Genomic DNA, 13,140 nt, shown 5'->3' with positions numbered 1-13,140 from the left:
TCAAAAAATAAATAAATGAAGAATAAGAAAAATTGGCCCACATTTCAGGATAATCCTGGACCAATCCATTGATTGGGTTTTATTTTTAAATTTTAAGAATGTTAGACTAACCATTGGACTAATTAAGATCGATCATTTGTCAGCCTAAGATCATATCTATCCATTGATATATACTCCTGGTTGAGATTGAGTGTCTATGGGAGAGAGAGAGAGAGAGAGAGAGAGAGAGAGAGAGAGAGAGATGGGTCGAGCAAGAACGAGAATGAGAATGCATTGCCACATTCTCTAATGCATTCCCAAACCCAAGAATGAGAATGCATATCAAATATTGTTTTTATCATCTCAGAATGCATTCTCGTACTAAGCAAAGATTTAAATAAAATTCTAATTCAGTTCATTATTTTAACCCGTCCAACAATGAAGTGAACATTTTGCTAGCTTTCTCATGCACCTTAAGCCATTTTTGTCCTAGGAAATATTTGCTCACTCCCATCAATTTATTTATGGCAAAATGGTCGTTGTACGCATGGTTTTAAGTATCGGTGCGTATCGTACTGTATCGTTCGATGCGTATCAGTATCGGTAGGCATCGGCACGATACATACCGATACACTACAGAGAATTTTGGGCCCTCTTTTGTGTATCGGAGTATCGGGAGTATCGTATCGTACCGTACCATATCGGTACTGATACGTACGATACTATGCGATACGAACTTTTGAAAATATGAAAATTCCCATGAGTATCGGTACCGTATCAGTACGTATCGACTATATCGTACAGTATCAAATCGATACGTACCGATACGGTACGATATGGCTACTTAAGTGTGAATATGTCTTTTGTTGTTTGAAACAAATACTATAAACTCTCACCAACAGTTTTCTATATTTCTTTTCTTTCTTCCCCTTTGATTCATACACCTTTTTGGAGACTCAAATGGTAGGTTGAAAGAAACATTGTAGAAGTGAATGGTTCAAAAAAGGAGAAAAGCATAGTCCAAGAAGAACCTTGAACTTGAAAGTTGAAAATTTTAAATAGTAAGTTCTTGAGTCTTTACTCACTTTTTTCAATTTTAACCTTAGATTTTCAAGTTTTTTTACAAATCTAAGGCTCATCATACTTAGAATCACATTTTGTACATCATTATTCCATGAAATCATTGGATTTATAAGGATTTACACACTTTTTTCAAGAGAAAATGAAGGTTTCAATTTTTTTCAAATTTCTTAGATCTACTCATGCTCAATGGTAAAAAATGTTTAGATTTTTTATATGTTATGTAAGAACAAGTGTTCTACAACTTCCTTGGAAAATTTTGATTTTTCTCAAAAAAAAATATATTTTCTTAATTTTTTTATTCTGAAATTAAATTTTTTTTTTTAAATCCCAATTTTATTTTTTTTAGAAAATTTAGTTCATTCAACTCTTAAAAATAATGTCATAACTCATAATTACTAAATACATGATTTCAAATGAAACCCATATTTTTTCCCCAAAAAAGTGAGGGTTTCAAATTTTTTTTATTTCTTAAATCTACTCAAATATATTGGTCCACACTTTGTTGATTTTTTATATATTCTTTAAAAACATTTAATCTGTAACTTCTATAAAAAATTTTAATTTTTCTAAATAGTTTGTATTTTTTATTTTTTTATTTCAAAAATTAATTAAAAATAAGAAAAATACAATTTTTTTATAAAATTCAGTTCATTTTAGTTTAAAAAAAATATATAATTTACTTGGCTAATGACCATGATGTAAAATTAGATGCACAATTTTTTCCAAAAAAAGTGTGCATTTCAAGTTTATGTAAATTTGAAAAAATACAAAAAAATCTTTTTTTTTCTTTGGATGCATCTCATTTTAGTTTCTAAAAAAATGTTATTATGTACTAAATACTAAATCAATAAATATGCATATTAAGATTCATTATGTATCTTTATAAGAAGATGGCGCCTAAAGAACAGACTAAGGATATTGGATGGGCTACAGCCAAGAAAGTACAAGGCAATAGGTTGTGTACAAAATACAATTACTGTGATACTATCCACCTAGGAGGTGGAATTACCAGACACAAAACAACATCTGGCTAGAGGATTTTCTAATGTTGCCAAATGTAACAAGTGCCCAGATGAAATAAGCAAAGCAATGAGGAAGCACTTAAGGGGAAATGAGATAAAGCAAAGAAAGCTGTTGAAGAAGATGATAGATTAGTTGAGAATCTAAGGGATCATAAGGATTATGAAGGATCTGATATGGAGGCAGAGGATGAAGATCAACAGTTTGCACGAACGATGCATATTTCAAGGGAGGAAGCAAAAGAAAAACAATGGATAACAGAACAGCTGAGAAGAAGTTAATCTGTAGGACCTAGGCGTGGTGGCCCGATGATTTATAAACAAGGTTCTGGCTCTAGAAGTCGTCAAAGTGTAGATATTAGAACCACTGTGAAGGGCATGTTTGACAAATTTACCTCCAGTGGTAAAGGTAAGCGGAAAAGGAGCTCAGAAATTAGAGATATGAGAGATGCACCATATAAACATCATGATGAAGGGCAACAAAGGATTGAAGAGGCTTTCCAACTAAAAACATTGAGTAAGAAAATTGGGAAAGCAATCTCTAGGTGGTTCCACAATTCTATGATTCCACCTCACAAAGCTAAAGATCCGTGCTTCAAGGCTATGGTCAATGAGATTCAGACATGTGAGAAAAATGTGAAGTCACCCACACCCCATGAAATTACAGAGTCATACTTAGATACTATTGTGAAAGAAGTGGATAAATACATTGAAGAGTTTAAATACAAGTGGCCTGAATATGGAGTGACCATCATGTGGGATGGGTGGAGTGGACCGACGAGGATGTCCATCATCAATTTTCTGATATATTGTGATGGGAAAACAATATTCCATATGTCTTTCAACGCATCTTCAGATATCAAAGACTCAATGTATTTGTTTAAATTAATGGATGAAGTTGTTCAGGAAGTTGGGCCAGATTATGTTGTCCATATTGTGATTGATAATGCCTTCAATTTCAAAAAGGTTGGTACTTTACTTATGGTGAAGTATCACACCTTATACTGGACATCTTGTGCAGCTCATTGTATTGATTTGATGTTCAAAGACATTGGTGAAATGAACAAAGTGCAGACATTGGTTTCTGATGCCAAGATGATCACCAATTTCATCTATAATCACAGCTGGGTCTTGGCATTGATGAGAAAGTACACAAAAGGTGACTTGGTGAGGCCTGCAGCAACAAGGTTTGCAACAAATTATATTGCACTTGATAGTATTCAAAAACGGAAGGAAGGGCTAGTTAAGTCATTCACCTCTAATGAGTGGTTCAGTAGTAGATATGCAACTACTGAAATTGAAAAAACTATTCAAGATCTAATCACCTCAACAAAGTTTTGGGAAAGGATATACCGATTTACTAAGATTATGCAACCACTATTTGTGATACTTAAAGTAGTTAATGGTGATAAGGCACAGACGATGGAAAATATAGTGCATTGTATGGAAGTTGTCAAACAAAAGATAGAAGAGGAGAACCCAAAGTCATTTAAGGCATTTTTGAAGATTATAAATCGTCGATGAGAAAATAATTTGGTTCAAGACCTTCATCGGGCAGGTATTTTCTCAATTAAATTTATAAGTTACTTTATTAGTAATTTAATATATTTAATCGTTAACAATAAGTGATATGTAACAATGTCAATGTGCAGCCTATTATTTGAATCCGGATCTACACCACAAAAACAATTTAAGGTTTAGGAAAGATTTGATGGAATCTTTGAAGGACGTTATCAACAAGTTAGCTCATAATATTGATTCGGCCAAAGATGTAGTTAAAGAGGTTAGTAGTCTACTAAACTTACATATTGAATCATTGATTAATATTTAATACATTGAGTGGCATATTAATATGTTAATACATGTATAGGTGAAGTACTTTCGAGAGGCCACTCAAAGGTTTGCTGATCATTTAGCTATCCATGTTAGAGGAACACAACGCCCTTGTAATTTAGGCTTAATTAGCTATCATTGTATTTCAAATTTATTTCAAACTCCTAATGTTGTAATTATCTTTGTACAGCTGATTGATGAATGAACTATGGATGGAGCGCTCCAAGCTTGAGGCCAATCGCAATGAAAATATTATCATGCACGGCATCCTCAAGTGATTGCGAACGTAACTGGAATACGTTCGGATTGATACACACCAAATCTCGGAATCGTCTGAGTTATGAGAAGCTGGAGAAGCTAATGTATGTGCACTACAACATGAAATTGAAGATGAAATATTTAGAATTAGAGAAATCAGGGGATGATATTGATGTCAACCCAATTGGCATCACCCATATACTCGACGAGGAAGATCCAGTTAGGGGATGGATTGAGGAGACTGAAAATGTTTTAGTGTTGGACATATTATCTGAAGATCGACGAAAAACCACACCTGATCCCATTATAGATGACCTCATTAGAGATATAAATGAAGATTTTAAAAATATTATTGATGATGAAACCCAAACACCATCAGCTATGGAAGAGGATGATGATAGCTCCAATGATGGCGATATTAGGAGGACGAGATCAGGTGCTACATATAGCGTAACTCAACCAGATAGTGATGATGATGATCAAGACAAGGATGGTGGTGTTGTTGCTGCTGATGATGATGATGATGGTGGTGGTGGTGGTGGTGGTGGTGGCAGTGGTGGTGGCAGTGGTGGTGATGGTGGTAGTGGTGGTGGCCAAACTTATGTACCACTACATTTTACAGAGGAGGTTGTATTTACACATGCAACCTAAGATAGTCATCATGGTGCTCGCACACAACCAAAGTCTTATAGTCAGAGGGGTAGGCGATCCCACAATCCGAGTGCTACTGATACATTAATGAGTAGTATGGAGTCAATGTGCATTAGTTCAGATCTTGCTGGTTCCTCATCCGGACATGGACACCATGTATCTTTAGATGCATCTTCAGCCTATGGACGTGGGACTTATGCAAGACAATCATTTGCCAATCCAGAGCAGTACAAAAGTTCAGATCATGCTGGTTCCTCATCCAGACACGGACACGGACACCATGTATCCTCAAGTGCTTCTTCAGGCTATGGATATAGGACTTATGCAGGACCAATATTGGCCACTCCTGAGTAGTACAGAAGATTCTACAATGAATAGGAGACCCACTACCATAAATATTTCGACTGGGGTAAATATTGTGCCTATATTCCACAAGTGCAGAATATCATCGTAGTTGCTCCTATTGAAGAAGAAGGTCCTAGCCAAGGATTTGAACCACCACAACATTCTTCAGGGCACTCATCACAGTGGCAATAGCAATGAGGAAAGAAAAAACTGTAAGAAACTCAAACCTCATCATTTTCAACATTTTCAACTCAATATATTTGTCTATCAATACGATGCCCTCTACTTAAGTATTTATGCATTCTACATGTTATATGTAGCTTTTTTTAACTATTTTTTATGCAAAAGTGTATAAAAATGCGTTCCCTATCCATTTATGTGCATAGCTTTAGCGTATCTTCGATACGATACGATACCCTCCGATACTTGTCTTAATTTTGACCGACCGATACGTGTAAAAAAATAGGAATGCGGAATGTCTGGAGTCCGATGAATGTTCACATAAGTGATATGATTGACACGTGTAAATATGTTAATCTTGCTAACAGAGTTGTAAACAGTTATAACTCTGTATAATATTATTAATATTTAAATAAATAAATAATAAAAATCCCAATATAAGCGGACTTCTCCTTTGATTCCGCTTAAAAATCTCGATCCTCTCTCTCTCTCCCTCTCTCTCTCTCTCTCTCTCTCTCTCTCTCTCTCTCTCTCTCTCTCTCTCTCTCCTTGCTTCTTCTTCAAGGTTGTTCCTTCTTTCTTCTTCTTTTTTCAGTGCTCTCCAGTCTAGTTGAAGTTTTGTTTACCAATCTCACTGAAGATTTGCATCACTGGTAAATTCTCATAGGTTAATAATATCTATCCAAGAAGTAATAATAAAATCTTAGATATTCAACAACTTTATTTACTTTATAAATTCAAATTTGTCATCTGCCATACATGCAAGATTTACTGTCCAAATCCCTTCCCTGATGATTAATATGCAAACATAGTATTTGGATATGTGTGGCCAAGTCTCTCATATGCTTAGTGCCTGAAAATAGTTATGTTGATTTTTTCTTACCTCATCCTATTTTGAGAGAGAGAGAGAGAGAGAGAGAGAGAGAATTGAGATTTCCTAGCAAAATCGAAGGAGGAGGCCGCTTATATTGGATTTTTATTTATTTATTTATATAAAAAATAATATTAGACAAGTTAAGTTATCACGTCCTTCATCTCTCCACCCTAAAAACTAGGAATCAGTTACAATATAAAAAACTAATAGATGGTTTAGATTAATCTAATATTAAATGAACGGTTAATATTAAAAAAAATGAAAATAATATTGCAATACATACGTCCTGCTACCATTCACCCTTTATTTATTTATTTTTGGGTAAGACCATCAATTTATTTGTTAAAATCTCGAGGTCAATTTTATTTTATTTTTAAAAAGAAGGTTTTTTTTTTTTTTTAATTCAAAGGAAAATGGAAACTTGAAAATAAGAAAATTACAGCATATCCAAGATAATTAGAGTTTGTTTGTTGATCCTGGCTTGTCGAGACAGATCCTGGACCTTAGTTACATACATACTATATTTGATAAACAAAATTTTGGGTAGTGATTATACTGACTTAATTCTACATATATATAGAAATAGTTACCCAATGGCCAATAGTCATGAAGTCTTTTCCTTCTATAATACTACTAATAGCTTCCTCATCGCTCCAAATCAATTCCACTATCCACCCCTTGTCATTGCTCAATGGAGATCGGATAATAGCTCTCATGCTGCAACTTCACCACTTTTTCCTGTCCACATATAGTTAGCCTGAGATAAGATAATTTTGTTGCTATAATGAAACAGAAAGCCCACCCCTCTATGTTCCCTTCTATAGAGCATGAGACTACCAGAATGAGGCTATCATTCTGGTAGGACAGAGTAGATGTAGGGTGTGAGGGTTGGTCAAATGTCACGTGGTTCGTAATTTTATCAGTATTTAACCCATTATATATATATATATATATCCAAAATTTAGTGTTTCAAAATATAGAATGGGTTAAGGTTTTGCCTCCTAAACAAAATATTATTCCCGTGGTTCCAAATAAAATAGCAAATTATCATAACTTTAGAGAATAAAGGATTAAAATCTGTTTTATAGATGCCACATGAACGAAAATAATACAAAATTATTTCAACAAAAGACTAGTGAGTGGAGGCATTAAGCCTGAGGCCTAAAGGACTTGATGCCCAAATTCTTCTGGAAAATTCACATTCAAACATAACATGTCATAAAAATTCGCTCTTGTTATAGCAAAAGACACAGAGTGGGTCAATATCCACCCATTTCGACAGTCTATCCTTTGTAGGAAGTCCCGCATTGACTGTTCTCCAAAAAAATATCTTAAATTTGGGGTGGATATTGATTTTCCAGAAGAATCGCCACTAGTATGAGCGTGGAAATGAGCAAGAGCACATGTTTGAGCATACATTGAATCTTGTCAGTGAATTAGACAAATACAGAGCAGCTATTTTAGTTGACAAAATTCCCATCTTGGACAATTTGCAAATCCGTGTATCTACAATTTGCGAATCCACTTATCTTGAGTAGAGGAGACAGGTAACTACGTTATTTTAGATATAACGGAGCAATGAAGTACAGACTTAAGAGAATCAATATTCCAACAACCCTACGGGCAGAATTCATTTACATGGGTTGTCAAATTGTATTGCATGGGACAGGCAAGGTCAATGGTGTTTCAAGAGTGGTCCACTACCCATGGATCATACCAGAAGAAAGTGTTTGCACCGTTACCTATTTTCCTAGACACCATAGTTTTGAGTAATGATAGAATTTTAGTGATGCTATTCCATGCAATACCCTCTTGTTTTCAAAGTCTTTCCATCAAAAGCCGATATGTTATGGAAATATTTAGCCTTCAAAATTTTAACCCACAAACTCTAATCATTGGTAATTAGCCTCCAACCCAGTTTGAGAAGAAGGGTCTAATTATGGATTTCAGATTTTCTAAACCCAAGGCCACCTGCTTTTTTTGGCTCACAAATTCCGTCCCACCCAATGAAATGTGATCTTTTTTTTATTTTGGCAATCCCCATTCCAGAAATGAAGAAAAATTGAGTCAAGCTTGTTGCAAATACTTTTAGGTAAAGCAAAGCAAGACATTTGATAAGAGGGTATAGAGGCTAGAGTTGACTGTAGAAGGACTGCCCTACCAGCATAAGAGAGTAAATTTGCTTTCCAAGAAACAAGTTTGTTATTCACCTAGTTGACTTCCAATGCATTAGAACCATATCCAAAGTTGTACATATAAAAAATGTGAGGAAGGTATCTAAGTTTGTCAAGATTTGAAATGAGTAGTCCTCGAATCTACCCAAATTTAGATTCATATCTATATGTACATATTTTAAGCATAACTAGTTGAATCAATTGAAGAACAAGAAAAAAATTAATTATTCCATAAAATTGAAAATATAGGATAAATTACTTGTTATTACCATAAAATTGATAGCTCGCTTGCTCAAGATTTTATTAGATATGGGGGGTTCTCTGTTTATAATTATTGATTAACTAAAGGGAGACACCACCTCTAACACCAATAAATATATAAAATAAATAAATAAAAAAATAAATAAAAATTGATGAACAAACGAAAAATGATTAATAAATCAATTTATCACATTTATTGCACTTATCAATCCACGACCAAATGTCCTAAGAGGCTAAGAGTATCCTTTTGATCTTAAATTTTGGGTTGGGCAGCCCATTCTTGTCTGGCCCAACCCGATAAAGAACAATAGGTTGGCCCAAACTTAATTGTCAGCTAGGCTAGGTCTGTCATAGCCTATGGGTTAGTACGGCCCAACTTGATAAGGCTATCTTATTGGACTACATAATTTTACCCTATGGAAATATGATGTGGCAATTTTAATGGTAGGAAAATCATGGATTGGCAAAGTGGCAAGATACGAATTAGCCACATGCCAAATTTCAGATGAAATTTCACACAAATATCTTCCCATTTATGTTCATGCACTCATCTACTTTTGACTAATCCATGTATTGGCATGCACCCCCTAGTCATCATCATTTAGTCAGTAGTCTTAGATTTTACCAAAAAAAAAAAAAAAGTCAGTAGTCTTAGATTTTTTGCCACCAGGGCAATTCTAATTGGGCTTAAAGTTGACATGTGAACAAAGATCCTTGGGGTCAACCTAAGTTGGAATTTTGGATCCCATTTGAAATGCCACGTGATAGATTTTCATATTTTAATATGATACATTGCATGGTTTGGAAATAAAGTTCTTGTATAGTCACAATACCTTTTTCTAATCACTCTGAGCTGAATGAAAGTCTTTCCATTTTGCTCCTCTGGTTGGCATAAGGTCCTTGAAGAGCCTGGGCTAGTGCCTGTGAGTCATTGATGGATTGGGCTCAATAATATTTCTAAACCTTGGTTTGGCTCAAGGCCAAGTTAAAATTTGGTAGGTTGGGCCTCGCTTGTACCATTTCAGCCCAGACCCGGCCTATACACACCCCTAGTGTACACCCCTGTAATTCCAGATTTTCGGCTAATAAAATCGTTTCTTTTCTCATTAAAAAAAAAAAAAAAAAAGTGTTTTCTTACGGGGCAAGGTTCCCTTTATAATTGCCACATGGCAACTATGCTTGCGTTTAATTCAATAAAGATGTCCATGGCATCACATAGTAGAATTTTCTAATTGACAGCCCTTAAGGTGTCAAATAGTTTGTAATTTTACATATAGTCAGTCCTATGAGCGGGTTTGTATAAAAAAAAAAAAAAAAAAAAAGAGGATAACGCAACTTTTTCAATGAGGGTAGATACTAGCATTTCATATGTGTACTAAAATGACAATAACAACTTTTGGTAATGACAAATCACATTAAGTTATTTGTTTATGCCTGAATGATAATCATATACATCTGATTCTTTATATTCTTTAGGGCAAGAGAATGCTACCTTCTTGGTACAATACATGCTAGAGTGCGGGCCAATAGGAGGATGCGTGAGAGCATCTTCAGTGCCCTACAAGGTGGGGGTAGCATGGTTTTTTTCACTTGTTGACACTAGGCGTAACTTTGGCCAATAGGGTAGCATTATTTCTCCCCTTCTTTAATATAGTTTTTACTGATATCTAATAGGAAAGAAAAAAAAAACATTCAAAATATTTTGGAAACCCTTTTATACTCATGACTTCGAGTGAGAGCATACCTGTTGGGACTCGAAAGATGGTGAACTTTGCCTGAGCAAGGCGAAGCCAGAGGAAACTCTGGTGGAGGGCCGCAGCAATATTGACTTGCAAATCGTTCGTCTGACTTGGGTATAGGGGCGAAAGACTAATCGAACCGTCTAGTAGCTGGTTCCCTCCGAAGTTTCCCTCAAGATAGCGGGAGCCCACAGGCGAGTTCTATCTGGTAAAGCCAATGATTAGAGGCATCAGGGGCGCAACGCCCTCGACCTATTCTCAAACTTTTAGGTAGGATGGCATGGCTGCTTCGTTGAGCCGCGCCATTGAATCAAGAGCTCCAAGTGGGCCATTTTTGGTAAGCAGAACTGGTGATGCGGGATGAACTGGAAGCCAGGTTATGGTGCCGGATTGCGCACTAACCTAGAACTCTCAAAGGGTGTTGGTCGATTAAGACAGTAGGACGGTGGTCATGGAAGTCGAAATTCGCTAAGGAGTGTGTAACAACTCACCTGCCGAATCAACTAGCCCCAAAAATGGACCAAGGTTCTTCTCGACCCCTCGAGCAACATTATGTATGGGACATTCTTTGGAGTTGATAGTCTTAGGACATCCTTCCACTTTGGACGCCCTTGGTCCGAGTTCATTTGCCTCCTCCGTCAAGGCAAGGTTGTGTGTGGCTCCTGTATCTACCTTCGTTTGTGTGGGTTTCCCATTGATGCACACTTTTGCACACATCAACCCCTTTTGAGAGTTAAGGGCCTTGACCCCTATCATGGCCCTGGTGGCACCACGCTGCATTGCCCTATGCAAGGTGGCTCTTCCTCTTGGCCCTCTTTCTCCAATAGGGCTTTCTTAACAAAGGTTAATTAAAAGGAAAGTGGTCAAGTCCTACATATTTATGGATGTGTCATTTGGATAGTCCCATATTATAAGTGTTGCCACGTGCTAAGTGAAGAACTTTTCCCATTAACCTTCTATTTTCCTACATCAACAAGATGATTTGATGTTCTAAAGTATTGTACAGTTAATAAACCTCCAAAAGATGCTACACAATGCGCATTTAACCATGATTCACATCATGTAAGGATTCCCCCAATTCTAAAACCTATTGTTTCACACAATTTCATAGCATTATCACAATGCATGAAGAAGTCAAATTAGAGTAAATACTTAATAAAAGAATATGCAAGGTTACAAATTATTTGGCCCTTGAAGGGTGTGAATAAGAAAATTCATTATTCAAAATTGAAGGCTTTACTAATCTCATATGGTCATTGTTAAACTTCCATAGCGTTGGTTGAACTATAGGATTGCAACAAGCTGTTGCTTACCTCTTTTCAGACGAGCTAGCTCTTGTACTATCTTCCTTGTTGAGCCGTCAACAACTTTCATCACATTGAAGACCGAAACGAGTGGTTTTGTTACATAGTGGTTGGAACAAGATGTCCAAGCAAACCAGTAGGCAAGTGCTCGATAGAGCCCTCATACCTTTTTGAAGAAGGTTCTATTAGCCGAGCGAAAAAAACGAATAAAAAGACATTGGTTAATGAAACAATTTGATTTATAGAATTTTATAGGGGAAGAATCTCTCGAGATATTTGGGTGAGAAATACTAAATTTTACAAATATAATAAGGATTGATTTTTTCTCCACCCACTATGAAGTAATTCTCTCTTCAATATTGGGTTCTAATGCTTCTAAGAGTGTCTAATGATAAAATACCAATATTATGACTTGAGGATCAAGCGGTCGAAACAACTTCTTGACACTGTTGGACTAAGGCTGCATTCATAATTCTGTAAGGCTGCATTCATAATTCTTCCCCCTCCCCCAAACCTTCACATGCGAGAACCTCCCCACTCCTGCCCCATTTATTTATCAATTCCAAAATCGGATTCCCCAGAGCAGAACTGTCCTATCTATTATCCGATTATTATTGGTTTAAACGGGTATTGACATCGCAGCTGGTGGGTATATCTTATTCTCTTCACCCACGATTGAGCATAAACTCTCCAGTTTCTACGATCTCAAATGGGGCTTATCTGTACTTTCCAGTACCATCCAAAAAGCAGTAAACTCATGACCTCTCGTCAGGCTGATGATTGAGAATTTTGAGATTGGGGTTTGATAAAAATGCATAAAGATGGACCATGCCGTTCCTCATCCTGATTGGTTGATTGTCATTTCCATCTCAGTCTCTCGCCAAATAATATATATATATATATATATATATATCTTTTTTCCTTCTTGGGAAGTTGCTCGTGCACATTGCACAACGCTCATCAGCCATTAAAAACGGCCAAATTAGTAAAACCGCAATTCCAGTTTTAAAAGCTGTTGGAGGTTTTGATTAGTGGAAGTTGGGAGTTGGGGACTGGGAAGGACTAGGGTTTTGGTTATACTGAGAAGTTCGTTCGACTTCATTGGAGATTGCATCGAAACGCTGCGCCTTTGCAGTCTGATTCATATCCAACAGGCCTCGCTCTGTGGTAAGTAATTTTTCTTCAATCTTTTAATCCGTTTTGGATAGATTAGTTCATGTTAGAATATTGTTTGCAGTTTGACGCAGTTTTTGCCTGAAACGTAATTCTTGGATTTTCAATTGTTTTCTTGTTTCAGATTTAGTTTGTTCTAGGAAAGAACTGTTAACCATTAAGTACATTTTATTATTGTGTCCCCCACCTCCATGTTTAACCAGGTGAAATTTGTGGATGCATGAACTTTATTGAGACAAGGAAAGGGAAATTAGTTGGGGGTGGGGT

At 36.1% G+C, this 13,140-nt stretch overlaps 1 protein-coding gene across 7 annotated transcripts in view; it reads left to right on the top strand.

Annotated features, from left to right (window-relative positions):
• The first annotated feature begins 12,247 nt into the window (after positions 1-12,247).
• LOC122085927 (YTH domain-containing protein 1) overlaps positions 12,248-13,140 on the top strand; it is a 30,292-nt gene continuing 29,399 nt past the window's right edge. For 2 of the 7 annotated variants that reach the window (XM_042654548.1, XM_042654547.1), the window contains exon 1: positions 12,258-12,867. The gene's annotated coding sequence lies outside the window, so the exon portion shown is untranslated. Of the gene's footprint in view, positions 12,868-13,140 lie in introns of all 7 variants that reach the window. The other 5 variants (XM_042654551.1, XM_042654550.1, XR_006142274.1 and 2 more) reach the window with 4 other exon arrangements.

The sequence above is a fragment of the Macadamia integrifolia genome, chromosome 8 (genome assembly GCF_013358625.1).
Source record: "Macadamia integrifolia cultivar HAES 741 chromosome 8, SCU_Mint_v3, whole genome shotgun sequence".
NCBI lineage: Eukaryota > Viridiplantae > Streptophyta > Magnoliopsida > Proteales > Proteaceae > Macadamia > Macadamia integrifolia.
This window is presented reverse-complemented; position numbering and strand designations above follow the sequence as displayed.